The following is a 12163-nucleotide window of genomic DNA, read 5'->3' on the forward strand; positions in this document are numbered from 1 at the left end:
GCCCGCTGACACACTGGCCATGTACTTCAATCCTCCATGCCCAGCTGCACCTGCCCTTCCCGAGAATAGCATCAACAGGAAGACCAGACCCACACAGGATAGGGTAGCACATCGGTGTGTGAGCTACAGGTTGAGGTGCCTCGGGGTCCCTGTGAAGGCTGGACAGGGGACAGACTCTACTTGTTCCTTCCCTCAGATTGATGGAGCACCTACTATGTGCAGCCAGTGCAAGGAACAGAGCAGGCACTGCCCCTCCCTGCCCAGGAAAGAAACAGAGTGTGTCAGGTTTCCCTGATGAAGGAAAGGTGGCTATTGATGGAGAGCTCCCTCCACTGGAGGCTCTCTGCCAGTCCCTGTTCAGTGACGAGCCCTGCCACTGCCAGGACGGCCTCATGGGGGGGCTGGCCTATGGATGGACAGGGGAAGGCACAGGAGTCCAGCCCCAATAGGGGTGTTGGGGGTTGGGAGGCATGGGGAAGGAGAGCCCAGGCTTCTGACTCTGCCACCCACCGGCCTTCCCCCAATACCATCTCCTCCACCCTCAAAGCCTGGCTGGACCAAGACCTGAAGGATTTGTTTCCCCCCCAGCTCCCCTGCCTTCAGATTCACTTAACTGTGCCCAGATGAACATGCCCGGTATGGACCTGCAGGGCAGTGTCTACTTTCTCCTTACCTAGCTGCAGCCAGGGGGCACAGGGACACAGAGCCAGTGGGTGAAGAGGAGGGGGTGGCTGCCTGTGAGCATGTGAGGAGGGAACTTAGCTAGGCCACACAGAGCAGTCCTCAGAGGGAAGCAGACCAGACCACTTTGGCTCAGCTGTCCTGACCTTCACCTGAGGGGAGGCTGCAAGGATCTGAGAAAACCTGATCACAACGGCACCCAGCTCCTGCCTGCCCAGCAGGCTTGCTGCAGGTCAGATGGACCAACACACTCCCACCGGGCACCCTCTCAGTGGATCCAGAATCCCCACTTTTGCTGCGCCTCACCCAAGAACACGGACTGGGGAAAAGGCCTGGCCCCTCTCTCTTGATCCATAGTCCACTCACATTTCCAGGACAGCCAGGATCCTATCAGACCTACACAGGAGAAGCTGTTCTTGAACCTCACCGAGAACAAGGGCCTGGACCTCGGGAAATAGCCATGGGCAGCCAAGACCCCATCAGCCCCTCACAGGAAAAGCCATTCCTGAGGATGCCCAGGCCATGAGGCTCAGCAAGGAGCATGTTCCAGACCACAGGGGTGAGGAGGGTCTTTATTTCTGGAAGGGCCCTGGAGCAGGGAGACTGCCTTCTGCAGGGGTGCCTCCAGGGCGCCCATCCTCCAGCAGTCTCTAAATGGACACGGTGGCACCTGCCACAGCGGCTCCTCTGACCACCGCCAGAACGCGCTGGTGTCCACTGTCTGGAAGTGGGGTGCGGACCACAGACACCAGCACCTCCGCAATGCGGCCGAGCCTGCTGGGGGCCCAGCCCGGCAGCCGCAGGGCCCCCGCCAGCCCTCCCCCCAGGAGGAGGAGCCTCCTCTCAGTGATGACCTTGAGGAAGTGATAAAATTCCTCAAAATTGATCCCCGAGCTGAACTTTATGATGATCTGGCAGTTGTGGCGCCGGTCGGGCATGGAGTCCCTCCACTCCCTGATCTGCTGCATGGCGCCGCTCCTCCTGCAGGAAGTGCCACGTATCGGCCGGGTTCAGCCGCTGAGCCAGTTGTGCTTGATGGAGATGGTCATCCAGGTTGCGGATCTGGTGGTGCCATCTGCTGGGCACAAGCACCACCTTGCCCGCCACCAGGGGCGTGATCTCCGGGGGTCATGACCTCCTGGGATGTGTGCAGGCGGGGGTCTAGGGGCACAGGGGAGGTCACCTCGTAGGGCAGGCGCAGTTGCCATCCGGCAAGGCTTCCTCCTGCCCCAAAGCAAAAAAGAACCACTCCTTCCTGCAGATGTTGGCCGACCAGCTGAAGCAGCGGAGGACGGCGTGGAATGGAGACCAGGTCCCGTGGGCCCCGCCTACTCGTTCAAGTCCAGGTGGTCCCAGGACTCTTTCAGCCCGTCGGACTGAGAAGTTCAGGGGCAGGGTAAGCAGTCCTCGCCTCCACCGAGGAGTCAGTGCCCGCAGAGGTGCCAGTCTTCGAGGCAGAGACAGCCCGGCAGAGAGGATGTCCTGGATGTCCTCTTCACGGCAGCTGATGTAGTCTCTGAGAGACATGTGCTCTTTGAGGTTCCAGTAGTGTTTTCAGACCCACGGTTTGCAAGGGGCACAGCCGCATCTCCCTGCTTTTGGAGCAAGTGGTCGGAGTGGGCTTCCCAGATGAGGCCGGCTTCCCCAGCCCTCGGTGAAGGCGCTGGAGAGCGCGCTGGGCAGCTCGCAGCCTTGAAGGAGTGGGCGTAGGAGACGCAAGTGGCTTCTCCAGGAAGGTCACGCCCCGGGCTAAGCGGAGGCGCGTCTCGCGATCCAGCCGGCCAGGCGCGGCGTGGGGACAGGGGCTATGGGGTCTCTGTGCAGGGTTCGAGGCCCGGCCGCGCACGCCTAGGCCCTGCTCCTCTCTTCTGGCCGGAGCAGAAACCTCTGGCTTCTTACCGATATCTAGCTCTATAATTATGTGCTTCTGCAAAAGCAGTGCCATTTGTGAATAGTTTCACCATGACACATTGTTGCCTTCTTCCAACGTTGTATTGCATGAAACTTGCAACAGCCATGCTATTGATTTCTACAAAGACAGACTCTTCACATGAAAGCATTTTTGTGTACAGCTGACTTGAATGTCTGTGGTAGGCAAGCTCTAAAATGGGCCCAGCAATCCCTGGTTCTTGGTATTCCCACCCTTGCATAATCTCGTTTCTTTAAGTGTGGCTGGATTTAGTGACTCATTTCTAAAAATTAGGAGCTAAGAGAGAAAGAAGGCAGGAAAGAAAGACCACAGTAGGTCCCATGATCCAACAGAGGGAGGGAACACTCCTAGGGTGACAAAATTGAAGTTGAGGGGGGAGGGGGAGGGGGAGGAGGAGGAGGAGGAGAGGAAGGAAGGAAGGAAGGAAAGAAAGAAAGAAATTGATTGAGAAATATTTCTAAAATTGTTTTGTTGACTCTGCCACTACAGATTGTTCACCCTCTGCTCTGCCCCTCCAGTGCATGCCTCAGATTGTAGCCAATCTCTTAACACCTCTCTTTTGTCCTAGTTCTCTTTTCCTCTTGAAATGTTTCCTAAAATCCAACCATCTTTCTTACAATTTACTTAGTGTATTTCGGTTTTCTCTGGCTATTATTTGTAAATTTAGTACCAAGACTACTTTATGTTGGATGAATCTCAAACTGATCATGTGTTAGTCACAACAAATGGCCAGTCTATTCTCTTGGCCACATGCAAGACCAGTAGAAACCTTAAAGATTCCTTTACCAGGTTCTTCTCTCCTAAAAACTTAAGATTTTAAATAGTGATTTGTCCTTGTTAAGTACATAAAGAAGTAACTGGGAAGTGAACTAAATAAACAAAATAAAGCCAGGAACAGAGTTTATTGTATTATGGAATATAATACTTGAAAAGTTAGAAGAGTGACCACAGAGAGTATTCAGTGAGATCCTTCATTGAGGCTGACATGGAAAAATTTTTATTCCTTCCCCCAATCCGATACATCATTTCAGATGTGGACATTTTTTGCTCTTTGATGCAGAAATTTGCATTCAAGTTCTACATACACCAGTACGTAGCCCTATGACTTTGAATAAACTCCACCACCTCAAAATCTTATGTAAAAATAGAAATCAGTTCCAGCTACATTACTGTGCTTTTTTGAGAAACAGATGAAAAATTATATGCATGAGAGCTTTATAAACTAGGAGACATAATTGAAGCCCTTTGAAGGTACACAAACTTCTCAAAAAGAACAGAATGATCAACTCTAAACATTTTTATCAGTATATGACAATCATGCACTAGTTTTTGCAGCAAGATTTTAGTTTATTTTTATGAATAATCATGTTAAATGATTTCTTAGTATATGATGTAGAAACCAGAATGTAAAGGAAGGTAGATATCAAAGGAGAGGGACCACCAGAAGAGTCCAGCTTGCATTAAGCAAAGACAGTGAGGATACCAATTGTTACTTTTACAACAAGTCATGTTACTTTTATTCAACCTAGAACATCCATTCTGCTGTGACAAGCACATTCTCTTCCAGCATGCAAAGCTCCATGGGAAGGCAAGTTACAGATAGACAATGGCATGCTTAGCATGGGACCAAAGTAGGGAAATTAATTGTATGATTCTTGCTTTGGTTGTTACCAGACAAATGTTAGCCAAAAATATCCCTTTTTTATGATTGCAGCATACATGCATTTGGTATCAAGTGCTGATGTCAGTTGCCAAGATGTGGGAGTTTTCTTATCTTAGAGATTCTTTGCATGGGATAGAGTACCTACTTTTCTGACCTTCCTTTTCTACTTTAACCAAGTTGACTAGCCACTTCTTTTTGTTATCTTCTTTTTCAAGATATGCAAATACCTTCAGCCAAAGCTCGTAGCCTAGGACCTATTCAATCTTATTAACTTGATTTCACACATTTCCGAAGGGATCCACTGTACTACAATCCTAAGTTATTATTTCATGTTCCCAGGTCTGTGTTTTATTCTCCTTATTTCTAACTCATTTAACAGGCACCTTACTGTTACAACTTCCCTTCCCCCTCACAGACAAATAAATATGCTCAAAGAAGGAAATGTCAGCTTGCCTATTACACCACCGTCCACTTCCTCTCCAGGGTGGAAATGCACCTACACTTGTCTTTTGAAAAACCTGAGGGACCTCCCTCAGGCACTGAAGAGCAGCCTAAGAATAGTCTTCCTCCCAAAATCAGAAAGTCCCTGAATAATAGCAACGTATAAATCATAAAGACCACTAGAGGTTGGTCTCTAGGGGGTAAAAATAAAGTTTTAAGAAGTAGCAATAAAGGAAATAAGCTTAGGATTTTAAAATTTTCTTAGTGTTCTCCTTACTTTGCTCAAGGTATTTTAAAATGGCAAAACTTTTAATGAACAGTGTAGAAATAGAAACATTGACCAACGTATATCTCTGAGTACCTACCATATGTCAGTTCTCACAGCAGGCGAGCAGGATTAAGTTAAGGTCATGTCATGGCTCTCAAAGAATGTGCATCCAGAGTAGGAAACAGAAAAAATAACCAAACTACTATAGTAGAGGGTGAAAACACTTCTGAAAAGCAAAGAGTGGTAAGGATTAAGTTAAGGTCATGTCATGGCTCTCAAAGAATGTGCATCCAGAGTAGGAAACAGAAGAAATAACCAAACTACTATAGTAGAGGGTGAAAACACTTCTGAAAAGCAAAGAGTGGTAACTAACCCTTCTGCCTACCCTAACCCTGATACCTTAGGAAGGGCTCAACCCTCCTTAGCAGCAGCAAGGAGTAAAGAACATAAGCAATTGATATGACAAGCAAACAGAAAGGACATTGTTGGGTGGGAGGGAGGAGAGGGAGGAGGGAGGGAGGTTTCGGTAAGGGGCAACAATAATCAACCACAATGTATATCGACAAAATAAAATTTAAAAAAAAAAAAAAGAACATAAGGCAATGGACTCCATTCTTTCCCTGTTTGGGGGCTTTCTCCCATCTAGAGATGGCACCAGCTAGAACAGCAGAGAAAATGCAAATTCATAAACATTTAATTTATTCACCCTGGTTACAAAAACATTAGCAGAAAAGACAAAATATCTGCAATATTGCTAAAATTTTCCAGTTCACATGCTCTACTAACCATTTACTTTACCCCCAAGAACATCCCAATTTGACTCATTGTGCATTGTACAAAACCCTCCAAAACTACTTCCCTTAATTAGATAGAACTAGTCAGATATTGCTCTTTCAGACTCTTATTAAAGTTGGTTGCATTTAGCTTTTCTCAGAATAACATCATAAAATGAAGAGGGTCCAGAGCAACTGGAAGAGAAACCTATACTTTACAGTTTCCTTTAGATTATCTGCTCCCTTAGGTTGAACACAATGTTGCTCTTGACTCCTCTAATGTCTGTGGCCACAAAATTATAAGCACTCAATAATCTTATCTTTATCATCTTTTTCTCCAAATGACCACCAAAAATTCAATGCCTTAACATATTCTACTTTGGGTTGTTGTTTTGGTTTGATTTTTTTCCTTTTTTTTTTTTTTTTTTTTTTTGTTTGTTTGGCAGCTGGCCTGTACAGGGATCTGAAACCTTGACCTTGGTGTTATCAGAACCATGTTCAGCTGAGGAAACTTAACTGGCCAGCCTAACATATTTTATTGTGACATCAAATACAATGTATTTTCCTTCTCTTATATAGTAGAATTTTTTTTTTGTCCTTTTTGTGACTGGTAAGGGGATTGCAACCCTTGGCTTGGTGTCGCCCGCACTGCGCTCAACCAGTGAGGGCACCGGCCATCCTTATATAGGATCCGAACCCGCGGTGGGAGTGCTGCTGCGCTCCCAAGCGCCGCACTCTCCCGAGTGCGCCACGGGGCTGGCCCTATAGTAGATTTTTAAAAAATCAATTCTATCTAATGTAAGGGGCCGTGGGAAATGAAGCAGAGACATCTGCTGTGGTCCAGGATGACTCCCTAAGGAGAAGTTAGCCAAGATAAGTCTAGAAGGATGGATAGAAGCTAGCAAGTTAGAAAGGAAGAAGGGTCATCCAGGCAGAGAGACAGCACCAGAGATGAGACCCGGGAGTGTGGGGAAACGTGATTCCTTCTGGGAAGCGCAAGTTTAGTAAAAATGGAATATCTGAGTCACGTGAGAGAAGGTCAAAAGAAGAGGGTATAAACAAACCTAGAAGCCAATTGATGAAGACAACTTGAAACACTTGGTCCAGCTGTATCACCGTGAAGGCAATGACTATATTTTTTACCCACTGCTGCAACCCCTGGAACAAGGCATAGCACATGGTAGAAGCTACATTTGAAGGATGTGTAAGTGAATGAATGAATGAGCAAATGAAGAAGGGAATATAGGTTGTCCTTTATATATAGCAGTCTTACATGCAGCAATCCCAGTATGGCAGTTCTGTCAAGGGAAAAGTAAGAAGCAGTCAGCGCTAATAGGTATTCAGATAAAACATGGCACTTTAAATGCTCAAAATGCTTCTTATCTTGGCTAGATACGTAGCTAGAGCAGAGGTCCACAACTTTGGCTGAATATTGGAATCATTTGAGGAGCTTTAAAACTCTCAAAGCCCAATTCCCAATTAAATCAGAATCTATGAGAAAGGAATCCAGCAGTAGTCTTTTAAATGTGGTTTAAATATGCAGCCACAGCTGAAAACTGAGTTTGTGCATCAGTATTATCCAAGGTTTACAGCAGAGAATTTTCATCTTTGGTATACATAGGAATTACCTGGAGACTTTTTTCTCCATCGACCACATGCCTAGTCTCAACTATTGATTCAATAGGGGTAAGAAGCCTCCCCACCATGTGTCTTTTGAAAAGCAGGGGATTCTGCTGGATGCCAAAGTTTTAGCATCACACCTGGAAAAGGGATAGTGACTTTCGGCAAATACTCAGGGTGACCTAAAAGTGAAATGAGAAAAGAATTCTCCCTATCTTCCATCATGAACCATGAAACTGTCATTGCCAGAGAGAGACAGTGCAGGAATGGAGATAGAAGCTGCCACTAGAAAAATAATTTAAAGCATTTCTTCATTCAGAGAAGTGAGTGTGCTTATCTGCCTAGGCATGTGGCTTGTTTCCTGGGAAAGGCATCAAGAAATGGGGCCACCTGTTAGGCTTCATGAGCAAGTCTGATACTTGATCATCAACTTGACTTATCTATATCTAGAAGGGACCCAAGTCCTACAATAAGGGCTTCTGGGAGGTGTTATTCACATTGAGGCTGTATTATACATTGCCCTTTCCTGCATTGCTGACTGTGAGCATTGTTCTTGCTTTAATTAAATCACTTGGGTAAAAGTATCTCTCCAATCAGAACAAATTCTGGAATGCTCTGCAGAGGTAAGCAGATTAAAGAGAAGAAAAATAGGGTCAGCCAATTATCTGTTAAGAGAGTGAAAAGCAGAAGCTATCTTGTACCTCTTTTAAAAAGAACATGAATCAGGGGGGTAAAAAATAAAATCCTAACAGTCATCTGCATTGTCTTCTCCACAAGGAGAAATATTTTTACATTTTTTTCAAAGCCTTTGAAGAAAGAATCAGTGACCTTCATTGCAGCACAGAGACAGAAGTATCTCAGACTGTTTGAAAAAGAAAAGTCAGCAATAATCAGTGCTAAATTGAGAGTTTTCTCTTATTAGAGTCAGTGTATATTCTCCTGTCTTTATAATACTGCACTTGTCTACTCTACTGTTATTAACAGAATGGAGGTACACGCAGACCAAAAATTAATTTACTTTTATGTAATTTGTTCTCAATTTCTCTTTTTTCATTAAAAAAAAATATATCTGGGGTTGCATTGCTCTCATAATAATTATTATTAACGAAATTTACCTTTCACATCTATGTATCCAGTACCATTTAATCAAGCTGTTTTGTCGATTTTAACATAATCTTATGCTTGGGACCTGTGAGCTTGTCCCACATTAGAACAATTAATAATTCTATGATGCCTGTCACTTGCTCACATTTTTTCAGGAGAGAGATTGCTGACTTCCCTAATATACATTTCTATCTACTTCACTGCCCTTCTGTTTCTAACACTAGTAATTAGTATTTGCCCCACCTAAAGAGGATTTCTTCAAAGAGGGGGCAACAGTATCTTTAACCTTAAGAACCCCAGTGAAAGTGGCTATAGTCGCTATGCTATAGCAACGGCATTACCAGGACAAACAGGGAAAAGGAAGAAAAAGAAATGCATACTGAGTTTGATTTTTTAAAAATCCTCAATTTAATATTAATAAATCCTACATTCTTTTTTAACAGTCTGAGAAGAAAGCAATGTAAGTAGTAAAAGCTAATAGTTATTGAACAATGGTGATAGATTGGCATTTTCCTGAATTTTTTATATGGGTTACCTTAGTCTTAATCTTTTAATAATCTCATAAGGTAGATGCCTTAGTCCATTTTATGCTGCTATAACAGAATATCACAGACTGGGTAATTTATAAAGAACAGGAATTTATTCTCTCACAGTCTTGAGGCTGGGAAATCTAAGATCGAGGTGCTGACATATGATGTGGGTCTTCTTGCGGTGCCCTCTCAGATGGAAGGTCGAAGGACAAGAGAGGAACTTGTCCTCATATGGCAGAAGAGGGAGAACCCACTCCATCATGCCCCTCTTGTACTGGCTTTAATCCATTCATAAAAGCAGAGCCTTCATGACCTAAATACCTCCCAATGGACCCCACCTCCCAACACCACCACACGGGGGATCAAGTTTTCAAGACATGAATTTGGGGGGCACCCTCAGACAGTAGTAGCAGGTAATGTTATTATCTCCTTCATAGAGAAGAAAACCAAGGCATAAAGAGATTCAGTGGCTTGTCCAAGGTTACACATGAAGCAAGTGAACATGCCGTGATTAGAACCTGGCCCAACTCAAAACTCATGGGGATATCCTAAAACTGCTCATGACTCTCAGGGGGAGAGAGTAGTACCCCAGAATTTACCTTCCCATGCCTTATCTCATTTTGGATAAAGTAGTATCATTGATGATAGTGTTCTTCAAATTTTAAATTTAAGTATTTTCTCTAAGAAAAGTGAATTTTTTTTCCTTTTTGTCTTTTTTACTGACCGGTAACAGGATCGCAACCCTCGATGTCGCGCCCGCACCGCGCTCAGCCAGTGAGCGGGAACCGGTCTCCACATGGGATCCGAACCCTCAGCGGGAGCACCACCACGCTCCCAAGCGGCGCACTCTCCAGTGCGCCACCGGGCCGGCCCAGAAAAGTGAATTTTTTTTCCTTTTCGTCTTTTTTACTGACCGGTAACAGGATCGCAACCCTCGATGTCGCGCCCGCACCGCGCTCAGCCAGTGAGCGGGAACCGGTCTCCACATGGGATCCGAACCCTCAGCGGGAGCACCACCACGCTCCCAAGCGGCGCACTCTCCAGTGCGCCACCGGGCCGGCCCAGAAAAGTGAATTTTGATCTTACAAAATCAACAAGCAATTGTTCCATATTACAAGGTTCTGACGTTAAACATTGAAAACTACATTCCATCAAAAGCTTACTTCACTGGAGTTATTGAGTGTCTAGAACACATTTGGTCCTTTTTCTCAATAAGGGTGACTGATTGCCAGGAACAAGGTATAACCATATTCAGACAGACATGGACAAGACCCTTTTTAATTGCTATGGGACATCATAGATACAGATTTCAATCATATTCTAAACTTAGAGTTGATATGCCTCTTGTCTGTTTCAGGGGAAAAAAATATGCAAAATATAATGGCTAGGCTATATCAGTGAAAAGAGGCAATAAAGGTTTACTGGATACCTGCTTTATATTCAACAATATGATAAATGCTATAGGAAACACAAAAAAATATATAAGCAAAGGCCCTTGCCTTTGGAAATTTTACAATCTAGTTGGTAAAATGAGACACATACATATGAAATAATTCATAAAGGAGAAAAACATACAGTAAAGTGATAATGATGTGGAAGAAATAATAGTGTGATGAAGGTATTAAAAAATAAGTATAAGCTGAATTGTATATTTGTTCAATTATCAAATACTAATTCAACACTTGTCAAGTAATGTAGAATTTCAAAGATGAATACAATAATGAACTCTGTCCTCAAATCTAGAAGTTTGTAATCTAACTGGGAAAAAAATAGCTAGAAACAAAAGTAAAACTATAATACAAGGCAAAATATGATATGTCTTGAAAGAATATCTAACATAAAAAAATCAGAGAAGCGTTCATGAAAGAAGTTTCAAATAAGCTGATTTTGAGGACTGAGGAGACTTTCAATAGGTGGAGAGTGATTTCCAGGGGAAGAGAATCATGCACATGGGCCTTCATGATGTACAAACACATGCATGCATGCACTTTTAAAAATTAAGAAAGAAGTGCATAAAACTTTAACTGGTTATTTATGGATTGGGGAATTGCAGGGGCTTTTTGTTTATTTCTTGACATATTTCTGAATTTTTCAAGTTCTCAACAGTGCACACGTTTTTCTTCATAATCAGAAAATACTATTTTCATTTTTAAAGCATTTTGTATACGCTTAGTAACAAAAGATGAGGGGTGAAACAAAGAACAAAATAGATATTCTTCTTAAGGGTAGAACAAGGCATTGGGAAACAGAAGTACATGCACTTCCTTCTCAGTCCAGAGTTGAGATCACTGTAGCTATCGACTTATCACCGATCCCACATCAAAGGAACTAATCTCTTCTGTGTTGAGCTGTAAGAAGAAGGTGTAATCCTGAGGCCTTTCCAAGGTCCACTTCCTGTTGTATAACCTTTCCCAAAGGCTATTTCTACTTGCTCACCATTATTCTGTATTATCAGCAGCCTAGGAAAAGCCTTTAGCCATGACCTGTGTCTTAGCTCAGTTCCCCTAGACCACAAACCTAAGACAAGGCTTAAATGTTGATGCTTCACTGAGAGATGCAACTCCAAACAGTAAGAGAAGACAGAGAGAGACGGGAAGCAAATTTCAGTTGATACATTATCAAGCCAGCTACTGCTTCACAAACCATAATGAGATGTAGCTGGTCACTCTGCTGTACTAGGTCTTGAGACAACCTGCACAGAAAACTGTGCCTCAGGACCATTCATCAGAAGGAAAAAAGAAGGGGAATTCACCTGGTGGATCCCATCACCTGTCTCCCATTTGGTCAGAGTCTACCCACATAGTCTCAACTCCTCTGCTCTTCGAGTTTACATTACTTGACCCCCTTTGGCAGCTGTTGGGGAAGCCAGGCTCCATGCACTATGACATGAAGTTTGTTTTTAAGTCCTTAGGAAGATAAAGGAGCTGGGGTCCATGGATCATATTGGGTATGGCCTGGGCTCATCCCATGGGGAGTGCCATGGTGTTCAACCTAGCAGCAGAAACTATGGTGGTGTCAGCAACAAGGACTTCCCATGAGCCAGTAGCTGAAGGCTTGAAAACATGCAAGTTTGACAGAATCTAAAGTAGTGCATTAAGGGTCCAAGATGGCGACGGGTCTGGAGCGGCCGTGTCAGGAGACAGCACGATCCTG

At 44.1% G+C, this 12163-nt stretch overlaps 1 pseudogene; it reads right to left on the reverse strand.

The window, feature by feature from the left end:
* Positions 1 to 1210: 1210 nt before the first annotated feature.
* LOC103602285 lies at positions 1211 to 2208 on the reverse strand (annotated as a pseudogene).
* Between the last annotated feature and the right edge of the window lie 9955 nt (positions 2209 to 12163).

The sequence above is a fragment of the Galeopterus variegatus genome, unplaced genomic scaffold (assembly GCF_000696425.1).
Source record: "Galeopterus variegatus unplaced genomic scaffold, G_variegatus-3.0.2 Scaffold4083, whole genome shotgun sequence".
Lineage (NCBI taxonomy): Eukaryota > Metazoa > Chordata > Mammalia > Dermoptera > Cynocephalidae > Galeopterus > Galeopterus variegatus.